General features: G+C 53.2%; 1 pseudogene; it reads left to right on the top strand.

Annotated features, from left to right (window-relative positions):
- The first annotated feature begins 295 nt into the window (after nt 1-295).
- On the top strand, nt 296-6,134 carry LOC144280003 (phospholipase A2 inhibitor and Ly6/PLAUR domain-containing protein-like; annotated as a pseudogene).
- The last annotated feature ends 9,079 nt before the right edge of the window (nt 6,135-15,213 follow it).

The raw sequence follows: 15,213 nt of genomic DNA, 5'->3' as shown, positions 1-15,213 counted from the left end.
CAGAGGATGTTATAGACATCACTGGGCAGAACCCTATTGGGTTTTTTTGGGGGTGGGGACAGAATCATAAAACTGGAAGAGGGAAATCGGGGACACACAGAGCTGTTGGAGTCTGGCCAGCCCAGTCAGACCTTCAACCCCCTCAGTAGCTGTGTGTAGATCAAAGAACCGGTTGATGGGGCCATTGACACCTTCCAGCCCATCAACACCCCCCAGCCCAGCTCTGCCCAGTGTCCCCATGGAGCTTAACATGTTACACCCTGAGCGGCTGATCTCCCAGGCAGAAAGACGGACGATGCGGGGGAGGGAGCGAGAGGAGGAGGGCACACAGAACCCCTGGCATAGGGGGAGAATGGGGAACCCAGGTATGGGGGATGGGAATGGGAGGCACACAGAACCCCTGGCATGGGGAGAGAATAGGAGACCTTGGTACGGGGCAGGGGAATGAAGGGTACACAGAGCCCCTGGCATTGTGTAGGGGGTGGGGGTCTGAGCCTGGCAACCCTGCTATAGAAGGAGATAGGAGGGGAACTCGAATTTGTGAGGGCAATGGGGGGCTGCAAGGAGCCCTGGGTGGTTCAATGGCTTCAGGCAACACACGCTGAGAAGTGAGCGACTCTCCGGTACTGTGAATACCTTTAAAACAGGAATGAGATCTTGGGTGGGCGGAGCTGAATTTGTGGGCGGAGCTTGGGAAGAGCACCATCCCCTTCACCCTTCCCTTGCTGACCCCCTGAGTACCATTGGCCCAGGGCGGTTCAAATTGAGCAATTGCCGAGTGTCCCAGTGGAAACTGGGTCTGTTAACCCCTCGGCTTGTTTGGAGCAGAGGGGGAAGACTTGGGGCTAAGGGATGTGTCAGAGTGAGACTGTTATGTCACAGTAAAAAGGAAACACGTGTTCTTCTTTCTCCAGCACAAACAGTGACATGCCAAGCGTGCTCCGGCTCAGCAGACTCCTGCCAGCCTCCAGCAGGGACCTGCCCAGCAGACACGGCTAAAGGCGGCTGCTTTACGGTGGCAGAAGATATTAAACTGGGTAGGTGACATTGCCATCAGTCCAGGCACATCCTACCCCACAGTCTGACACATCCTCATCGCTAAGGCCAACCCCAGCACAATCCACCCACAAAGCACATTCACCCGGCACAGAACACTCAGTCTGGGCTCGACGCTTGATTTGTTCAGGCAACATTACAGGGTTGCGACCGGAAGACTGGGCGGTCTGAAATCCTGCCCCTTGGAGCCAGTTGCAGATCTGCCATTGACTTCAGTGGGGCCAGGATCTCACCCCTTGGGCTTTAGTTATGGATTTTTATTCACTACGTTTTCAGCTCCACAATGGACGGCTGCGCTGCAGCAAGCGAAGCTGCTTTGGGTGGAAATGCACGTTCTGAATTATGTTAAAAAAGGGAAATTGGCAGTGAGACCCCTCGTACATTACCAGGCTCCCAGAATCCTGTCTGAACCTCTTAGTCAGCTGCTCAGGGCTGGAGCCCGGCCTTACAAGATTTTTCTCCTTGCTTGGGATGCAAATTCAAGATAGTTTCTGCCTGTTTGACTTCAAGAGATTCCAAACCTTCTCCATTTTCAACTCCCTGGGATCAGGACAGTAGATTTCACTAGTTCCCTTCTCAATGTTTGCCCTTTTGAAATTGAAAACCTTAGTTACAGACCTGGTTTTGTTCATCCTTCCTTTGAATTAAAGAGATTTAATGTTTCCTTTCATTTACCCTGTAAGAAGGATGCATAGCACAAATCAGCTTTAATGTGATCTATCTGTCTATCCCCCCACCCACACCCTTCTGACCAGAGTCAGGAAATTTTCCCAGCGCAGTCACAAATGGGTTTATTAAAACTTCCACCCACTCAGGGTATGGCTTCACTGCATTTAATGTGGGCCGTGACCCGGGGTTTAGCTCTAACCCCCACCACCGTCCCTATTACCCACACAGACCCTTTCACCTGAGTGGATATGAGCTGTGAGCTCAGGCTGGCTGTGCAGTTCAAGGTGTAGCTTAGACCCGGGTTCCACTTTAACTTTGCAGTGGGGACACAGGTGTACACTAGCTTATTTCACACAGTTGCCAATAGTCCTCCAATGCCTTCCCATAATTCCTTGGGGGCCATGTTTTCCTGCCCTCCTGCCTACTCACTTCTGCTGCAGCGAAATCACCTTCCGGTTTATCGACCCCTTGGGGACGTTTTAAACTCCACTTTCCCTGCAGCCGGCTTCGTCTCTACCTGGCTCTCAAGCAGAGACGCCGTCGCAGAGACTCACGGCAGAGAACTGCACAGCTCAGGGCAGTGCTAACAACCATGGGACATGCCTGCAAAAGGCCTAACGCTGCCCCGGGGTTAGTGCAGCACCGGCCTGGCAGTGTCCGGGTGGATCGAAGCCCCGGGAGGCTTAGCAGTGCAGATGCTGAGACCAGGGCGTGGCTAACTCGGGTTCACAGATGGCCCCAAGAGCAGAGGTGGGAGAAGAGCATCCCATCTGGCTTTACAAATTGTCACTGACGAAGAATCACCACGGCCCTTGGGAGATTGTCCCAGTGGTTAATCACCCTCCCTGTGAGACAGTCGCCTTATTTCCAGTCTGAGCCTGTCCGGCTCCAACTCCCAGCCACTGGATGGCGTCCGACCTTCCACCGCCCGACTGAGGAGCCTCTTAGTAAATGTTTGTTCCCGGCTAGGTTCTGGCAGACAGTGATCACGTCACCCCCGAATCTGCTCTGTGTTGAGCTACCTGGATGGAGCTCCTGGCACCTCTCGCTTTAATGCAGGTTTTCTAGCCCTTTAATCATCCTCATGGCTCTTCTCTGACCCCTCCCCAAGTGTGCAAACTCTTTCTGGAATGGTGGGTGCCAAAACTGGGCACGGGCTCCCAGCAACTTCACCCCAGGGCGAAACTCGGAGGTAAAATAACCTCCCTGCTCCGCCTCGAGGTTCCCCTCCCAGCCTCTCAGTTCTGTTCTTTGGTTTTTTAATTACAGTAGGCGAGACAAAGTCCACAAACCTTTCCAAAGGCTGCGTACGTGACTTCAGTGCTTTCATAAAAGGCCCCGTCACTGTCACTCTTGGGAATGGCAAGTATGTGCGGGTCAACATCGCACAGTGCAACACAGACAAGTGTAACTCGGCTGTACTGGCAGGTACGTAGGGATCTGTTTTTACGGTGCCGTTTCATGGCTTGTTGGAAGGGCACTAGCTCAAAGCACATGAACGAAGGGTTCACGCGCGTCAGCAGGCTGCACGTGGACAGCTGGGCCGTGGCAGGCTGGTGCAGGGTCGATTCAGAGCCCAGTGGAGCTTAGTCACCTCCCCCGCTTGCTACAGTCGAATGGTTCATGTGGACAAGCCCCGGCACGATTGTCTTTGTTACCATTTCTCCCCTTTATTGCCCTAGAGTCCACTCACTCGAATGTCATTTCTGTCGCCATTGAAATGGCTGTAGCTGGCGGGTCTCCAGACCAGGGGGTGGAGCAGTCAGGGCCTATGTGAAATCAGACGGGCGGGGGCTGCAGGCGAGAGAGGGGGCAGCAGCCGGGATGGGCTCAAATCTAAACCTCCCTGAACCTATCAGCCTCCACTTCAAACTCGCTGGGGGCTTTGCTCCCCACTTACTGTGGGAAGCTGCTCCAAGACGTCCCTCTTCTGATGGCTGGAAACTGAGTTCAGTGACTCGGGGCTGTTCATTGCTGGCCAGTTTATCCCCGTTGGTCCTTGTGCAAAAAATTCAAACTTGCCCGTTTGGCCATTTCCCCAAACAATTGGATTTCCCGTCGCTTTCAGCTTTTGAATGAGTGAGTGATCACAGCTGGGACATCGCCCAGAGATGTGGGGGGAGAACACACATGGCTGGGATATCGGCCCCGAGGGGCACGGCTTGCTCCGGGCGGGCAGGAACAAAGGGAGAAGGGGTTGCGTGGTATAGCAAAGATGTCTGCACCTTCTCAGAGGCTGGGTTGGGAATAGGAAATGGACTTGTTGAAAGTCTCCGGGTCGGGATAAAAGGGGTAACAAGCAGTGGGGGGACCCCATGGGAGGGTCGGCAACAGACCAGCTAACCAGGAAGAAGAGGTGGGTGAGGCTTTTTTTAAACAACTCACAAAATCCTGCAAAGCCCAGGCAGTGGTGGGGATGGGGACTTTCAACCACTCAGAGATCGGTTGGGAAAATAACATAGCCAGGCACAGATCATCCAGCAAGTTCTTGGAGTGCATTGGAGACAACTTTGTATTCCAATCTCCCCTGCCTTGCCATGGATTCAGTGCCCCTCCCCCATACCCCTCTCCCCCATTCCCCTTCCCCCCACCATCCTCCTTTCTGTCTTGGAGATCAGTCATTCCGGGTGTTACACCCCTGGGATGCTGGGCAGAAGGGAGATGGGGGTGTCAGTGGGACCATCGACCAGTTGTTTGATCTGAGACAGTTGCAGAGGCGGCTGGGCTAATCAGCTGGTGGGGGGAGGGAGGGGGGGCATGTTCTGATTTCTCCCAAAGACAGCAGGGTTCTGGCCCTGGGGGCCCAGAAAGTGCCTGGAAATGCTGGAATTCATCGGCTGCAGGCTTCCGAGGTTGCCATGTGACAGACGGACGGAGCAATGCTGTCGGGCTGGGGATAGGGGCCTTTACACACTTGGGCAATGCAGGGGAGTGGGCGCACAATGTGGGGTAAATGAACTTCAACCCGCCCTGTAACCGTGTGTCTCTCCTTTCTCAGTGCCCAAGGAGAACACCACCAAGAACGGGCTGCAGTGCCCCACCTGCTTTGCTCTGAATACCAATCCCTGCGAAAGCCAAGACACCCCTTGTACAGGGGATGAGAACTATTGCATCAGTTTCGCTGGGACCCTAGTGAAAGGTAAATGCTGCCAGCTGGCCGCAGTGCGGGAGCGAGCCCGGGAACCTCACGCCTCGGGAACTCCCCAAAGGGCTGGTGAAACCTAGGGCCAGTCTACACTAGAAGGGCGACTGCGGTGCCATGGTACCGCATCCGGTGAAGACGCTCTGTGCTGACGGGCGAGAACTCTCCAGTCGGCATAATAAAACCACCTCCGCGAGCAGCAGTGGGATGGCAGCGGGAAGTGGGCACTGGCACTTAGGGTGGCGTAACTTACACCGCTGAAGGAGGTGGATTATTCACACCTTGAAGTGACGTAACTTGTACCTGCCCAAGCTGTAGTGTAGACAGGCCCCTAGAGTCTCCCAGACCCTCGGGCTGTGCTGAAGCTTTGGGAAGGTGGGGGCGGCCAAGAGGGGTTTTGGCCGGAGGGAAGGAGAGAGGAATTTGGAATTTTTTCCTTCCAGACCAGCTCCCCCGCCTCAGTGATGCTGCCCAGCTCCTGGAGTTATGACAACGCGTCTCTTGTTGTTATGTCAATGTTATGTCAATGATGCAGAGCTGGGGAGAGAACCCAGGAGTCCTGGCTCCCAGCCCCCACTGCTTTAACGTCTAGACCCCACCCCATGTATGTTTAAGGTGGAGCTAAGCCATTGCTCAGTGTGGAAGCTCCTGTTCTCAGTGTTTGTCCAGGACTCCCAGGTGTTTGGGGTGTTTATAAAATAACTGAACCGAGCGGTCGGGGCTGCTGGGGACGCTGAGAGCCGGGCGTGTTCCTCGGGGGGCCGCGCGCTGGGAAGGAGCCGCCCCTGAGCGATCAGCTGGGATCCAAACTCCAGCTTCAGTCTCTTGTGGAGCTGCAGAAAGGGGCGTGGGAGAGGCACGAGGGGACCAGACGCCCAGCCTGCCATGGCCAGTTACAGCGAGAGCAGGGAGAGCACTGGGCGGGTAGGACCGGGGGGCAGAGGCGGGAACCGCTGGATGGTGCAGACAGAGGTTCTGGGGGCAGAGAAGGAACCAGAGCTGCCCCCGCCTCATAACAGGCTGGTTTCCTCCTTCAGGTTCAACTCTAGAGACATCAATATTTGTTGCAAAAGGCTGCGCTTCTGAGTCTGTGAAGGGCATTAAATCCAGAGACAGCCTGAGTTCTGCAGTCTACTGGTTCATGTTCACAGAGGCGACCTCCAAACCTGCCACCTGCAGCGGAGCCAGCCCAGCTCTGGGGAAATTCTCCTTTTCCCTCTACCTGCCTGGCCTGACTGGGCTGCTGCTGGTGAAGCTGCTCTCCTGACCCCCTGCCCTGCACGGGCCATGCAGCACCTGATTCCTGCACATTGGAGCCCGATCTACGAGTCGTATGTTAATTCTATTGATTACTTACGAAGTCTCAGCGATCACTGGGAGGTCTGACAGGTTCTGGTCCCTAGAGCAGTCCCAGCGTTCTTAACATTGCCGTTCAGCTGGGAACCCCGATGGCGCCGGTCGCAGCCCTCGCACTGGAGGAACCTTCTGTTTCTAATTGTTGATCAACACCCTGTAGCAGAATCACACAAGCTTCAGCCCAGCCCGGGGACAGCGTTACCACAGAATGTCCGTCTGCCCATCCCCGCACACCGCCCCTTGTGGAACAACCGGAATCGTTAGCCATTGTCTTCCTCCTCACCATCACCTTCCTCCAATGTCCTCAATGTCCCCCAAACGCTACATCCCGCTTGCCCCCTGCCCACAGGCTGGGGTACCATTTTTAACGCCACTGTGCCTAATGCCTATTCCTTAGGGGGTTCTCCCCTCCTCCTTATCTGTCTCTCCTCACCCTGCTGATGTCAGGGTCCCTTCTCCTGTAGGTTAGGATATTACTGATTTCAACTTATTATCACACATCTCAATTCCTTGCCATGGCCAGCCTGTGGTCAGACATCTGCAGATGTTCCCATCCTACAGTATCCCAAAGCCGGCGTTAGCTCACGTCCCTGTGGCTGGCTGGTGTCGTTATGGACAAACCTCCCCTTTAAAAACTCTGTTCCCAATCCCCCCAAATTTAGGGACGACCATTGGGCCATTTATCTGTGCCAAAGTTCATAGGCCGCAAGCCTTACGTTATGTTCCGGTTACCCATTGCTGAGCCACAAAAGAATTTGCTTGTCTTTCTGTGTGTCTGTGTGTGTGTGTGAATATATCTAATCTGTATTAAAAATCTACATTCCAAGAACCCCGGGGAGTCACAGTCGAGCAATCAGAAGTTAGGAAATGCCAGGTTGTCAGTGCAAGCGTAATCCAATCCCCCGGCGCGTTTGCATTCTGCTACAACCTGCGATTACACGATCACATACTGTATTTTTCCACCGCAGCCCTGCTTCCTTCAATATGTCTTTTTCTTCTGGCTTGGGGGTGGCGGGGTGTGTGTGTGTGGATGGAAATGAGCCACATCCTTTAGAAAGAGGTGTCTTCATTTAAGAATGGAGAATCCACCCTGTCCCTATCTCCTGGGAGCCAGGACTCCTGGGTTCCATCCCCAGCTCGGAGAGTGGAGGGGGGTCTAGTGGTCAGAGCGCGGGGTGGGGAGGTGCTGGGAGTCAGGACTTCTGGGTTCAACTAAGCAGCTGTTTGTCCTGATGTTAATCGTTGACCAAGCAGGGGAGTGATGCCGCACAGTGCTGGGGTGAGGGGCACCCCACGCAACTTTGGGGTGGGCACGGCAGATGCCTGGGGCTGTTCTGGGCCAAAGTGGGCAAAATCCAAATGTTTAGCAGGGAGGGGAATTAACCATCCAACAGTTCCCTAGGGCAGGGGTGGGAGCTCCGGCCCTGGCACTCGTTAGCTCGAGATCTCATGGCAAGAATTCGTGGCGCATCTCCAGGTCCCCGGGGCCATGTGCCTCGCCGAGAAAAGCTTCCGGTGGAAACTTCACCCAGCTTATTGTCCGCCTGCAAATCCCCGCCTTGGCACCAGACCCGCAGAACGCCTGACGATTGCCAGGCAACCAGTGCCCCGAGCCCCCTGCCCACCCCGCTGGGCCAGACTGGCTCCTCGGTTCCTAATGTCGGTGGCCATGGGTAGGGTGACCAGAGAACAAGAGTGAAGAATCGGGACATTTCTTTTGAGGGGGGGGAGGAGGATAGATGTGTATATTTGACAAAGCCCCTAATATCGGGACGTCTGGTCACCCGCATTGTTGGCCCCTCCCTGAAATGTGAGGGGGGGGGAGGGGTTGGTGGGCCCTCTCCCAGGACCCAAAGAAAGGGGAAGGGCTGAAGAGGGGTCATTATCCTGAGACTGACAGGCCCCAGGGCCAATGCGGAGAGGCCAGCCTTCCTGGTCAGCCTGATTGACAGGGCAGCAGGCCAATGCGGGAGTCAGGAGCCCAGGGCCCGTCCTCCGTGTGAGCTGGGGCTGGCTGAGGCAGGCTTTTATAGCAATAAAATGAAACCCAACGGGATCTTGTAAAAGGGGATAAGGCAAAATGCCGCGTTCAGTGTGAATACAGAAAGAGACCCAGGAAACACGTAATCACGTAGCCCAGGTACTCACACAAAATACCACAAGTGGCAAAGCAACTAAACAGTCATATTTACTCCATCCCATTCACTCCCACATGTCAGGGGGCTTATTCCTTCACCCGCTCACTTCCCTGGTCCTTCTCGCACCAACAGGAAGCAACCATACCCAAAGTCCAAAGGTGCAAACAAGTCGATGTTTATTGGGGTGAACTTCCAGCAAGCATGATTCCCGTTTCCTTCCTTAGTGTCCCCCTTCCCTGCTCTGACACCACAGAGCCTTTCACCTGTGGCCCTGTTCCCGTCCCCCCCGCTTAGCAAAACATGATTCCGACTCCCCCACCCCCATTCCCTGTTCCCATCCCCCCACACACCCACCCACCCCCCGCTTCCTGATTGACTGCAGACTATATCGTAAAATTTCTGCTTAGCTCGACCTGAACCAATCATTTTCCTGAAATTTCACTAACCAATCCTAACATATTGTAACATGATTATGTAACCAATTATATCCCACCACCTTAATTAGTTCACACCCAGCAAAATTAATTATACAGCAGACAGGAACAATCAAGAACCAGACCGAGATGATACAGACCAACAATGGGGAAATGGGGACTACGGTGACAGAACAACACAGAAGTGAGGATTTCACATCCCAGCTCTTGAGAAGTGACTTCTTGCCAGGCAGGATGCTCTCAAGCTAAGTTTCCTTTTACACTTTCTAGGCACTTCCCTTTCTCTGGAGGCGATCGGCACTATCAGGACAGGATTGTATCCTAACAGCCCCAGGGCACCTTCTTCCAGTGTGACTAGTTTGGGATGTGAGGAGGTGCCCGGTCGCTTCCCAGCTTGGGGCTGCCCCTGCTGCTTGGCCAGCGGCCTTAGCCTAAGCACAGGGCCTCAGACTGTCACAGGAAGGGAAGGCCCTTACACCGGCAGCCAGCGATTTTGATTCTTTCTTTTATACCTCTAGAACTAGCGAAGTGATAAGAATACACCTAAATTCTTAAGAGTCTAGGCCTTTACAGACAGGCCTGAATATCTATATCCTAACACCACACACATACACATAAAAGTTCTGCAAAGTTGTTATAGTTACCAGCCTAGAGGTTGCTCACTCCTAGTTACTGGCCAGGTAACCTGGGCTTGAGGGTGGAGCGGAGTCTTTGTCAGACGTGCATCCGATGCTCCTGGAGGGTGGTTGTAGAACTAGACTCAAAGTCCTTCGTCTTTAGGGTCTGTTTTTAATCGGAGTTTTATTGCTAGGCCAGTCCATGGAGGTGGCTTCATCATGCTGTTGCTGAATCAATCAGCAGGTGGAACATCGCTGACGGCTCTGTGCTGCCCGATGTGATCTTGTTCTTTGGGTCTCCCATCCTTGCGGCTGTTGGGTGGGTTCCAGTCTGCCCTCCGGGGTCATCTGGTTAGCTCCACTTAGCGCATTCTTCGGCCAATCGATACTGAAGTGGTAACTCTTAGACTGGAACTCCTAACCATTCATCTTCTATTTACACACAACATCCATTCACATGCATTCCCCAGCTTGATTTCCACACATATCTCTTCTGACTTTAACAACTCTTAGGGTGTAACAAAACTGCTTAACATAACAAACAAGATAAAGAACGGGAGACGAGTGGGATTCTCTGTGTGCTGTTCCGAGGAACAGTTGTTTTTGCAAAGTCTTATCTCTTCTGAGAACAGACTCTGACCCAGGATGTGCTGAGCAGTTTGGCCTTGCAAACCGCTCACAGAGAAAGGAAAAAGGAAAGGCCTTCTAATGAACATTACTTTGGGATCTTTAAACTATATCAAATTAAAAATCATACAGAAATCGTCTGGTATAGTAACAAGGGCAGGTCAGAGCTAAGGGGAGAGAATCAGCCCAAGCTGCTGCAACCCCCCTTACCTGCAGGCCCCAGTCCAGCAGGTGTCTCAGAGCACGCCGACCCCCGCACAATATGTCCGGAGGAGGAAGCCTCGTGTTATCCAGCAGCCTAGTGGTTAGAGCGCTCATCCTGGCTGTGGAAGAGGCTAGTGTGATGCTTTCCTCTACCTGGCCATCCCTTCCAGATGCACGGCCTGACCCCCAGGCTATAGGTCCTTCCAGGCAGGGGTCTCTCTCAATCTCTCCTTTTCCAGCTCTTCCACTTGGGATAAAGTATGTAAATAGTGGCAGATCCCCAGGCCCGACAGGACCCACTTGGGCCATCACGTCCAACCTCCTGTGTCACATGGGCCAGGGAATGCCCCTCACAGGATTCCGAGAGCAGGTCTCTCAGCAAAAGCACCCAGGCTTGCCGTGAAAATGGCCACTGACGGGGAACCCAGCAGGACCCTTCAGAAACTGTTCCATCGGGTAATTCCCCTCCCTGGTAGACATGTGCGCCTTATTTCCAGTCTGAGTTTGTCCAGCTCCAGCTTCCAGCCATGGGTTCGCGTCAGACCTTCCTTTGCTGGATTGAGCAGCCCCTTAGTAAGTATTCGTTCCCCATGTAGCGACTGACAGGCTGGGATCAAGTCATCCCTGGACCTTCTCTGTGTTCAGCTCAGTGGATCGAGCTGCTGGAGCCTGTCACTATGAAGCAGGTTTTCTAATTCTTTCGTCATTCTTGTAGCTCTTCTGCAATCAGCCAACCTCCCCCTTGACCTGTGGGCCCCAGAACTGGACACTGGATCCCAGCAGTGTCGCCCCAGGGCCAAAGCCAGAGGGAAAATCCCCTTCCTGCTCCTATGTGAGATTCCCCCTGTTCATTGGGCCACAGCGAACAAGCGCACAAGAGAGAGAAGGACTGGACCTGGGAGGTGGGAGACTCAGGCCCTTACTCCAATGAATGTTTCAATTACACACTGTGGGACAACATCAGTAGGAGGCTGAAATAAGCTCTCCGGGCAAGAGGGGTTTTCTGGCTGGTATAAGTGCCCCTATGGGCTTTAGGCAGCACAGCGATGTCCCAGGAGATCACGCGCCCTGACCTGCATAGCTGTGCCAGCAAAAGTTTCTGGTGTAGACCCGGCCTTACTCGTGTGTGTTCAATGACCGCCGAGATTCCAGAGAACAAGGCTGCAAATTTGATGAGGTGACGCTACCAGACCACCACCTCCTAGCTGAATCTGAGCCATGACTTCATATGTGTTTGTAAATAATCCCCAGCTTTTCCATTACACTCTTCATCAGCCAGTCTCCAACCACTCTCTCTCTCAACTCCTGGAGATCCTGACACCTGGATTCCATCTGGAAGCCCCCTACCCATCTCGACAACCTTAGGGAGCAAAGCTGGCCTGTAATGCAACCAAGGCTGAAACGCTCTTCTCCTCTCCGTTCTTCTATAACTAAATTCCCCCAGCCGGGTGCAAGGTTGTGCTCTTGGGATCCAGTTTGATGCAACGCCCTGGTATGGGGCAGATAAGAAAATCTGTCACCAAATGAGTATTAACACATGTAACCCTTCTGCCCTTCAGGGTTGGCAGCAACAAGAGCCGGGGTCAGTATCTAGGGGATCCCTTCCAATAACACAATGCAAAACCGGCTCGAGCCCCCACCCGGTGACCTGGGACAAATCTATACCACCCCCGCTGGGCGCCTCCAAAGGGCAATACTTCCCCTCTCGCAAGCACAGAGTCTGAGTGTAGCAAAAAGCCTTTTAATACCAGAGAGAAACAATGTGGCATTATGTTGGGGAAACACCACCAACAGGATTCATAACACAACCCATGAGCAAAACCCCGCCCTAAACAAATTGGGCCGTGTCCCTTTCCCTTTGGTTCTTGAGTCCAGCAACCCAAAAGTCCCCAAAGTCCCAAAAGTCCGACAACTCCAAAGTCCAGCAACCCAAAAGTCTCAGTCTCTGTCCTTGGTGAGCCCAGAGTTCAAAAGTTCACCTGCAGAGTTTGAACACCCCAGCCTGTGTGGAAATGGAAGGGTGTGGGGAGTAAAGGGGCACCTTACATGCTCCAACAGCACCACTTTTCTGTGGGTCTCTGCTGCAGCCTTCACCACCAGCCGCTCCTCTCCGGTAGCCGTCCAGCGAGCCACTCCACCAGCTGCTCTTCCCAAGTAGCCATCCTGCAGGTCACTCACCAATACATCGTCAGGCCCCCTACTATTTAACACACTACTCAGTGATTTCAACTCAAGGGGATGCCCTACTGGCCTAAAGCAATCCCTTCCTTCCCCCATCCACTGAGTTTTGGAACCCATGTCCCTTGACTAGCGAGTGCTCCTTAGTTGATGGCGAGTCCCTCCATCATAACAAAAGGCCAAGTACAGTTCTGCTGTCCTTGGGTCACGTAATCAGGAGAATAACAGTTTACTCCTGGCCCCAGAGAAACTGGGGCTCCTACAGCAGCCAAAGTGACAATCTAGGCAGGGTGGGTGTACGTATGCACATGAGATCAGCCGCTGAAGTTCTTTTCCACAACCCACCATGCCTCGCCACCAGATGTCAGGGTGGAGCTCATCCTGACTCTGCTTACGCTCCATTTAATGAGAAGGAATTTAACAACCTGTTCTGGGAGTGGAAGGAGAGCTGTCCTCATGGAGCCAACTCCATGGCCGTCCTTAGCTTCATTCTGACAATCTCACCCCACCCCCGTTTGGTGTCAATTGGCCGTTGCTTCTACGGAATCAGTGGAGCCAGATCCCAGCTGCTGTGAATTTTCCGGTTCCTCTATCATTTACAGCACCTCAGGATCTGGATAAACACCTCTGATATGCAAATAGTCACACCTCTACCCTTGTGACGAAGCTGAGTACCACCTCTTATCTCTGTTAAACAAACCAGCAGACTGTATGGGACAAGTTCAATAAAACAACAGCTGCTGGATTGAGAAAGGGTCAGTCTGAATTGTATTTAAAGAGGGAGTGCCCAGGTATAAGGGTCGTGCAATTTATTACATTTCAGTAAATCATTCATGGTTACTCCCAGTTTGTAGATTAATCTCGTTGCGTTTTTGGACTATCTAGAGAGGAAAGGGGCCGTGCTAGACAGGTTAGTGCATCTCTTTGATACTACAGAGAACTTGGAGGTGAACGGAACCGTTGTGCGGCTGAAGGTAAGAGTTTTTAAGGTGTGTTAAATTATTGCTTGTAATCATTGATGATCTGCTGAAAGAGTGTAAAGGATGGAGATATATTTCAAATGTAAGCTCCACGGATAAAGCGGGTCAAGTTTTGCAAAGGAAAAGAAGCCCCACTCATGGAATTGTGTGTGAATGAAATAGGGAACTTTTGAAAGGCAAAAATGGCAGCGAGGGGGCCAGCATCTGCTGACGCTCCCCGGGGGTCAGGCTTCGGACTCCGTTCAGATGCTTTGAACGTCCCAGGTTTAGGGAGCAGAGAAGAGCCAGTTGACGTACTTGATTTGGACTGTCAAAAAGACTTCAGCACAGTCCCTCGCCATAGGGCAGTAAAAAGAAAAGGAGGACTTGTGGCACCTTAGAGACTAACCAATTTATTTGAGCATAAGCTTTCCTGAGCTACAGCTCACTTCATGGGATGCATCCTTTTCTTTTTGCGAATACAGACTAACACGGCTGTCACTCTGAAACCTGTCATAGGGCAGTAAGTAATCAAAGCCGTCCTAGGGTGGGAGGCAAGGGACTGTCATGGAGCAGAAACAGGACAACAGCCAGAAAACAGAGTTTGCAGCGTTGTTGTAGCCGTTCAGGTCCCGGGATATTAGAGAGACAAGGTGGGGGAGGGAAAAGCTTTTATTGGACCAGCTTCTGCTGGGGAGAGACACGAGTTGTCGAGCTCCGCTGACCCACAGCAGAGCTCGGTGTCGCTCGGAAGCTCGTCTCTCCCCCCACCTTGTGTCTCTAGAAAACAGAGCCGGAATTCAAGGGAATTTTGTGTGATGGCAAAAGCTTAAAAGTGGAGGCCTCCAGGCTCTGCGCTAGACCCAGCTTTCACGGTACTCAGATGATCTGACGGGGGGTGAGCGAGGAGGTGGTGAAATCTGCAGAGAAGGCAACGTATGGAGGCTAGTCGGGAACTTGAGGGAGATCGAACGGAGCTGGGTCAACAGGCAACGCGATGGCAGATGAAGTTGAGTTTTGGTCAATGCAAAGTAACGCACATGGGCAGGGTGGGGGTCTAAAGCCTCCGAGACCTGACAGCTTCTAACCAAACCGGGCTGATCCAGGGAAGGGACCGAAGCGTCCCCGTAGGAGGATCAATGGACACCTCAGCTCGCTGCAGAAGAGGAAAGCGAAGAACCGTTGGGCCACCCAAGGGGGTGTAGATAATGTGGAATCACTGTAGGGCCCCTCTGCAGATCAGCAGGATGCTTTGACCCTGGCGCCCCACAGGCCGTGCCGGTCGCCCATGTCAGAAGGGACGGTGCAGACATGGAGCAAATATGGAGGAGGGAGTGAAAACTGGGCCTGATCCCCAGCTGGGGTCAATCGGCCGGAGCTTCATTGGAGTCAATGGGGCAGATCCCAGCCGGTTTACACCAGTGTACCTGTTGAAGTCAATGGGCCCATAGGCTTGCTGGGGCCCTGGCCGTCTGGCAATAAGCACACAGGCTGTGGCTGACTTGCTGTTTAACTGTCTCCTTCCACACTGAAGCGATTTGGTGTAACAGGACGTGAGGCAGGGGCAGGTCGTGTCCCCGTGACTGTCACTGGCTCCATCTGACATCTGCGCTTTGCTGGTCACCACAATTGCGTCCGGAGCCACGACTATGACGAGGATTGCCCCGCGGAGCGCCCTTCTGCGGTGTCCCGGAGACCCCGCTCTGCTACGGCGAGGCGTGTCTGGGCCATTGGGGAGCTGGGAGAAATTTTCCAACCAAAACTTTTCTCCACTGAAGAATGCAGCTTTGGGGCGACTGAAACGTTTCACGAATTTGTGTCGATTTTTCTGCG

This window comes from Eretmochelys imbricata, chromosome 24 (assembly GCF_965152235.1).
Source record: "Eretmochelys imbricata isolate rEreImb1 chromosome 24, rEreImb1.hap1, whole genome shotgun sequence".
Classification (NCBI taxonomy): Eukaryota; Metazoa; Chordata; order Testudines; family Cheloniidae; genus Eretmochelys; species Eretmochelys imbricata.
The sequence above is the reverse complement of the archived record's forward strand: the minus strand, read 5'-3'. Positions and strand labels throughout refer to the sequence as shown.